Raw genomic sequence first — 8,584 nt, 5'->3', positions numbered from 1 at the left:
TTTCGCTTGAATTCTTAATAATGAAGCACACGATGAAAGTAAAGCTCGCTCGTGTGCGTATGCACAGATGCGCCGGCATCAGAGCGATGAGTTTTTTTGTCGTAGACTATATATGTATACCTACGAGTGTAGTGCGAAGTTGTTGCTTATTCCATTGGACCGAGCGAGAGAGAGAGAGAGAGAGAGAGAGAGAGAGAGAGAGAGAGCGAGTTTAAGAGAGAAAAAAGAGAGAGAAAGTTTTTTTTACCGAGCACCGAGGCTGCTAGCAAGCACCGTCAAAAAAGAAAGCTAAAAAGTAGAGCTTCATTTGCGATGTTTTGATGACTAATGAGTTTTGTTCAAGTTTTCTTTTGCCACATGTAGATTTCATGCACACATTAATCCTGTGCTTGCAAATACCCATCTAAATCATCAATGGGCTCGTTCGAGCGAATGAAAAAGTTAGCCATTGTTCTGCTTGCAAAATGTTTACGAATAGCTCAGACTAAATAACTACTTGGAAATTATTGATTTTAAAGTTGGTAAAAAGAGGGTGGAGAGAAAATCAAGAATTCATGTGCTCTTCCAAATGACGCGTGCGGGCAAAGCACAAAATTCGCAACAACAACTTACGAAGAGAAAAAGCTCGTAAAGTAATTAAATTTACAATTCGCTGAAAAGTTGCGTATTACACATGCAGTCATATGCGATCTCGCATCGAACAATGAAAATTAGTTTCGTAATCGAGTACATCCTTTTTAGCGTATTACGTGCAGAGCATGCACATACACATGCACACATACAGTTGCAGAAAAAAGAGATTCTAGGGCTTTAACTCTCTGTCTCGATCTCTCTCTCTCTTTCTCCGCTCGTCCGGTTTTAACTGACCACGACAATAACTGGCCGCGATCCAAATCATTTTATTAGTCCACTTTCTCTGTGGCCCTTGCTCACTGCTAGTTGGAAACGAGTTGAAGTAGCAGCAACAGCAGTCGTGCGCCGGCCGAATTGGAAATACGCGCATTTGGAATTACCCTTGGTTATATTACTACTGGCAGTAGTGCTCTGCCACCGGTGTAGATGCATATGCATACTAGCCGTGCCCGATGAAGTTTTCATGGCTCTCTGTTCCGCACAGAGGGACAACAAGCGCGAACTGCTGCCACGAGTACGGGCCAACGTGCAGTTATATACAAATATACATACATGTATGCAGAGACGGTGGAGGCTCATCCAGATTTTCCGACCGAGTGTTTGCGAGAACTTTTGGCACGCACGTTTCACTGTTTCCTCGTAAACGAGTGTCCCACATCTAGCCATACATATGCAGGCAGTGTTAAAAATTAGAGACTCGCCTGGCCTCAACGTTATTATCCTATATGAATTTTCATTGTGCTCTTGTATGAAATTTTCATTCAGAGCAGAAATGTTTATCCCATATACATGTAGCATCCGCTTGTCGCTCGTTCGTCTTTTTTCATGGCATATATGAGTTGGGCGCAAGTTTGACAGCATTACGAACGATCCACTCGTGCGCATCCTCTATATTTCAATTGCGATGTATGCGAAACGCTGCACTACACGCGAGCTATGCTATTTACAGGCTTAAATCAAAAAAAGGCAAATAGAACAAAAGGGCCGCGGCGAGATTTATTATTTCCCTACTCGCAGTACTTCCCAAGCCATTTTCAATTGAATCGTCAAAGACGATTCGTTAGTAGAGCCGTCGCTTGCAGCTTCTTTTGACGAACGGCTTCTCCACGCACGCCCAGAATAATTAATGGCACGCTAAAACAATTAAAACAAGTATCCTAAATTTTAAAGCAATATTGTTCTCTATACACAGGACGGGCTGTATATAGCCTAGAGCTCGGGAACTTTGCATTCAAAGCATTCGTGCGCGCGAGTAGCTGTAGTGCGCGCGGTCGTGCGCCCGAGTCGGCCAAGAGCTTCTGCTGCACGCCGCCGAGGCACTCGGCCAAAGCGGATTTTCTCGCTTTCATTAGTTACAGACAGCCCATACGTATATGCGAGGTTAAGTCGAAGCAAATAAGTTCGTCTCAACAATAACAAGCCCGGTCGTTTCTCTGTCGACCGCGGCCGGCCGCGCGCACGTGTACCAACTATGCAGCGCAATTTGCGTCGCGTATGTTTCCGCAATCGGAACCTAGTTCGACTCGACTCTTGTTAACGGTATTGCGGTAAAGTAAGCCAATTTACAACCTGAAATTTTAGCACATTATTACAATGTTTTCAATTATTGTTTTATGGAAAGGTATAACATTTTGATTGATCCTTGTCTTACTTTCTTGATCGCTTAACCGACACTAGCCTTAGATTCCCACGAATTATCTAAAACTCATTCTACACACATGTATTTAACGAAAACATATTACTAAAATGGTAAAACACGGACAATGTGCCAGCTTTATACTGATGCAGCGTAAGCCAGCTGACTCTGGCGACCCTAGAGTATCCATTTAACATTAATTTAATTTACGTCTTTCCGTAACTTTGTTCTAACTGTCGAGTAAAAAAATGAAATAAAATACGCGTAATATATACCTCGTTTTGTAACTTAATTAAAGAGTTTTTCTGTTTGAAAACAGAATTTTCATATCTCTTGAACTTGAGTAAAAAATTGCATGCATGACACGATGTAAAAAAGCATGTACAACGCAAAACTTTTTTTCACTCGGAACTTTTAAAATTCCAGTATAAACATCATGAAAAGTATGAGAAAATAATTAAGAAAGCCAGAGGAAAAAAAGCAACAACGGAACGAACAGCTCGGCAGCGTGTGTCGGGGTACAAAAAAAATATGTATTTCGTGCAATTCGCGCGTGAGAACTATACTACGCGTACAAGGGAGGAGGAACCTGAGTCTGCAAGCCTCAGATTTATACTGCGTATGTAAATGTGTCCGCGTGAAGAGAGCGTGTGCGCGAGAGAGAGAGAGAGAGAAAGAGAGAAAGAGAGAGGGAGAGTGGAAACCTGCAGGAACTTCGGGACGCGCGGCGCGCAAATCCAATTTATACTCTCCTCCATAAATCTGCTTCATCGTTGCTCGCTCCCTGCGCACACTAAACTATATCCACATGCGCACACACTCGGACGCCTCGCGCGTATTTTTCATACGTTTGAGAGGACAGAAGCTCGCGAGGACCAGTTACGAAATGAACGCAGGCCGAATAATGGCACACAAGAAAAACGAGTGTGCACCGCCAAAGATAGTCCCAGCTAAAGTACCTGAATAAGCGAAAAGAACAACGAATGCAAAGTAAGAAAGGGCGACTATGAAAAAATTATCACATCTGCTTTTTCGTTTAAAAATCTACTTGCTCTAAATACAAATGATTAAATTCAATAATTCGAATGCTTACAATAATTCATTCTGCACTTAATTTCACTTTGTTTATCGTACGATTATCATATTTTTTATCAAATTGACATTCCACACTTGTTACATTATTTGGACATTTCAGTACAGATTCCTTTTTATTTTTAAATATTGTTTTATGAACTCTTTTGTCTATAACGCACATGTATATACACGTGTATACATACTGAGAGTGTATTGGCTCACAGCTGCTGCAGTAGTAAACTCAGTGTTTGAGTCAGCCCAACTGTGCGCGCGAGAGCATAGAAAATTGCATTTTATTACCAACATATAGAAAATTTTAAGTCAAACGTTCCAAGGAATATATTAAAAATCCTTTCACATTTTAATAAAATATTTTGTTGCTCGTCCCTGTCCCTCCCTCCTTTTTCTCTCTGTCTCTGCCTGTGCATCTCATTCTATTCATTTTTATATAAAATAAAAAAATATAAAACGAGGCTTAACGATGCATATTTATCCACACACACATGTACGCACATAAACACGCATAAATGCCACCTTTTTTGTCGTTGATTACTGTTTGACATACACGTTTCTTTCGCCTATACGCACGCGTAACTTCTTGTATGCACGCGAGTCTTTTGACTTGCTACGAAGCGCGCCGCGCACTCGCCGTCTCTATACATTCGCGAATGCCACGTGCGCACATATACTTATAAATAAATATATAATGCACGTCATATGCATAAAGAGCTTTGAGAGCTTTGAAAAACGCGTTGATTTGTCCTGCGGGTAGTTTAAAAAAGTCTTTTCGTTGGTGCATGCTGCCTGCACAGAGGGAATAAAAAAAGTTAAAAATACCTCGAGCCCGAGGAAAAAAATGCACTTATAAGCGCCTCTATATTTGTATGTATTCCGTGCGTTGAAAAAATAGTTTAACGTGATTGTGTTTCACATGTGTTTTATGGTTTCATAAAAGATATGTTATGTAGTTTCTAGCAAAAATATACTTGATCTTCAATCATGACCTTTTGAAATTAAAAAGAATCAACTACGTAATCTGACCAAATGATCGTTATAAACTTTTTAATTGTGCGGTCAAAATAATAAGCAAACCCACAGAAGCATTGTAGTTTAAAAAATTTTTGTTAAATTTGGAAAGACTACTTATGCAGTGTAGCGTTACAAAAAGACTTGATGAGTAAATTCTGAAACAAAATGATAATAAAACGATAGTCTTTAATTCATTATGTAACATTTTGTAGCGGCGAGTACTCTACTCTTTAGCCTTGTCCGCATTCCTTTTTCTCTCTTTCTCTTCCCCTCTGATGTAATGCCTGTATTTTACTAAAAGCTCGGCATGTTGTATCGCTTATCAGGCTCTTTTCAACGTCGCGGACACGCCCTCTTCAACTAGTGCATATCTTATTTGCATCTGTCTGGCTTGAAAGCCATACAATATTCATGAACACATGCATGCACAAACTTTCATCCATTGTCGTAAGTTATTGTTTCATTTGTTTCATTGATGAATGATGAACCATAGCACGTGTAAAGACCAGTGGCATTAAAAGATGATTCTAGTTTGAACGTGTTATCGCTTTCGGTTAGAAAATCTTCCTTAGTTCCACGTAAAAATGTTCGATAGTCTCTTGTCTCCTTGTATACACCTTGTACAAAAAGGTGACAAATCCCCAAAGAAGCTCCCTTTTCTCGCGCTCGATTTGGAAGTTTTCACAGTCTAAGGTTTAAACTTATATGTTTAAACTTATCTTGGGTGTCTGTGCGCACGGGCGAGAACCTCAGTAAATATTTAAACAATGTGTATATTCCTGATACCATGATTTGTACATGCGTGTAAGTATTAGTGAATTGATTGAGTTATAACACAATAAGGCAAAGGTGAAGTGCGCTTAATCTTATGCATGAAGAAACATATTAATAAGAGATGATAGAACGTACGTAAGTATATGCGAACGCCGAAGCTGCGGTTTACTTTCTCAGCAATACGAATGTAACAAACGGGGCAAGCTTAAGCTTATTTTGTACGCTGAATATTCCTAATGGTTTCAATTAACCCAATTACCTGGTGGCTAGAATTGCGAGCATAAGCCAAAACGAAGCAACAAAGCTGGTGATATAAACACTCGACGAGTTGCGCATTCCCATTAGCCGCTATAATACCTCTGTAAACATGCACTGTTTTTGGCTGAAATGCGAGCGATTATCGTAGAAATTTTTGGGCCACAGTTTCCTCTACCTAAGACTAAAAGGTAATTATTTTCTTGAAGGAACAGTAAATGTGAAAGAAACATGCAGATCTTCTACTACCCTACGCACTACTTTTCTGAATTTTCTCTGGAAGCTCCCGTTTGTTTTTTCTGAATCGTCCAGGTATACTGTGTATTCTAAAAAAATTTCGTAAATCAAAACTTATCTTTATAAAAATTTATATTTTTATCGTGTCATTGCCATTTTTGCATAACTTGAAACTGCGTGTGCATAAAATGTGTCAAATATTTCATTGAAAGTATTTAATACTTGTTTCAAATATTCTATAGCAAAGGGATATTTGTTTAAAATCAACGCTTCTCTATTAGTCAAATTTATTTATTTATTACTTGGGTGATGTGTGCGGTTGACAATCGTCGATATACTCAGAACATGAACGATGCTCGATCGTTGAAAGGGGAAAGGAGGTAAAATATTCGAACATCTCTGTGAGCGAGTGAAATGAATTACTGAACGTTACATGCACGCATCAGCATATAGAGGAATACAGGAAATGGTCAATGCATGAAATATCGACGCATCCGTCGCGAGAGTGGATTTTGTGATGGAATGTTCACGCTCTATATATGATTTGTCCATGTTTTATCTCTCTTCCATTTATACACTGACTTTGCCAGATGAAGTTAAATGGAACGTATGGGGGATTAAACTGTTTTCTCGCGATTGTTCGTAGTGCATTATTTCGTAAATAAAATACCCTCATAGCTACATTCATAAACTAACAATTTTTATCGCTTGCCCGAAAACATAATTGCATCTTGCAGATGATATGCATACAGCTGATTTCGCGTCAACGGTGCGAGACAATTTGTGCACCAGACGCGTGTTAAGAAAATTCCCCGAGAGACTACAAAGGTGATCATCCTTTTAACAAAAAAAAGGTACTATCCTGATGGAACGATGCAAGACACATGATACGCCGAAACAAGCTATACACATACGAGGCTGCACTGCTGTTACTGCTGCTGCCGCTGCTGATGCAGAAAAAGACGACACCGGTCCAGTATTGAGTGCACGACATAGAGACCCTCGTCCTCAAATTTCTTCGATATACATTATGTGCAAGGGTCGTCTCGCGCCTACTTGGCCTTTATTAATGCACTAGACAAAAGGACACATGCACTCAAACCCCAATACATTGACCCCAAATAAAAGCTAATGGAAATATTAGACTTTGGCACTTTTATTGTGCCATCGGTGCCTTTAGTAGCGATCTTTTCGGCGCGCAACACTATGGCAGACAGATGCATGACGGATCAAGTGACACTTTTTTCACTATTATATTGAGATTACTGCTTACACGCAAAGTTCAATTCATCCAGAAGTTTATATTACATCTTTCCGTGTGTTGAAAGATTCGTGCATGTACTATCTTAATTAGATTAGTAAAAAAGTAAATTAAAGCATCTATTCCATTTTTGTTGCCTTATACTATTTTTCAATTTGACATTTAATGTAATTGCAATATTTACTAAATCAGTTATAATGTAATTTAATAATAATGTAAAATGAAAATTTGAATCATTATGCTTGAGTAAAATAAAATCTGGGAAAATTTTCGTTAACACGCTTTGATTTCAATTGCGGCGATATGTTTCATTGAATCAATCAGTCAGGCACTACAAAAAAGTTTATTACACGGCTGATGTAGTCGCTCTCTTGTCAGGAAGTATAGTCTACATTGCAAAATTCAGCGAAGAAGCTTAAACTTTGACGCGATCAGAAAACCCGATGATTCACCCGTGCCGTTTATGCACTTGTCGTTTGATGTCTCGTATTCCTGCTACATATAATAGCTCATGAATTTTCACTTTTGTCCAAATTTTGAAAAAAATAAGTAATATCGTATCCATTCATCTAATATAATCGTCTGATCTTTTGTTTTTAAGATGAAAAGAGCCACTAGTGGTTTTCCATAGGCATGTTTCTGCGTCCTTGATTTGATAGTGCTGTTAGCCGTTAACATAGTCGAAAAATGAATGGGAACTAACTAATATTAGCTATTTTCGTGTCTTAAAAGTGATGGTTTCCGAATTAAGCACTGCATACTGGTATGTAACTGGTGCGTTCTGTGAAATAGATGCATGAAAGTTGGCATCTAATAAATAATCTAAATACCTAAATAATGAGTAAATATTAATTTTTAATTTAACACAAGTATTGAGCACGCAAAATGTGCTAAATGAATCTTATATATTTATAAAAAGAAGTGTGTATTATACCAATTTCTCTGCATTAAGCTATGTGTCGTAGAAATTAAAATTGATTATTGTGTACTGCTCAGTCCTTGATAGGAAGAGGTAATAGAGAACTTTTTTACGTACAATAATGATAGTCATTTATAATCAAGATAATAAATTCTCACATCCTGTGCGCAAATCAAGGAATATGATATGTCTAAATCGGCTTTTCCACAGCACAATTTGGATTTTCCACGGAGATTTATTCATTAGTCTCAGACGTATGTGCATACTTCCGATGTTCGCATGTACTATATAAGAGTTTTGCTTATATATCCATCTTTCTATTTGCTACTCTATTCAATTCAAAGTCCCTTGTCATACGAGCTGACTTTTGCTCGTATATATATTAATGGGAATAACCCGCGTTTAATTTTATTAAGTGACGCATCCAATTTTCCAATCATACTAAATTCGTAGAGTATATACGTTTCAAATGATTCTTCAACTTACTCTATTTCATTTCTTGCTCATTTCAAAACAATCGGTTCTATACTCTCGCTTTTGCAATCGCATAAAAGTCAAACATTATGTCAAAGTAATGACCTCATACTTTAATTTTGAAATTTGAATTAGCAATTTGAAATTATTAAAGTGAAATAAAAATTAACTAATTAGTTTAACTTTAGTTTGTATGTAAAGTAATGTTAACAGCAAGCAAAGCAAAACGGATGAAAAAATAAGCATACTCGTCATAGAAGAATTTTGTCCTGGGAACATTGAAATTTAGCCA

This window comes from Trichogramma pretiosum, unplaced genomic scaffold (genome assembly GCF_000599845.2).
Source record: "Trichogramma pretiosum strain Unisexual culture from Peru unplaced genomic scaffold, Tpre_2.0 scaffold10, whole genome shotgun sequence".
Classification (NCBI taxonomy): Eukaryota; Metazoa; Arthropoda; class Insecta; order Hymenoptera; family Trichogrammatidae; genus Trichogramma; species Trichogramma pretiosum.
Note: the sequence above shows the minus strand (reverse complement) of the source record.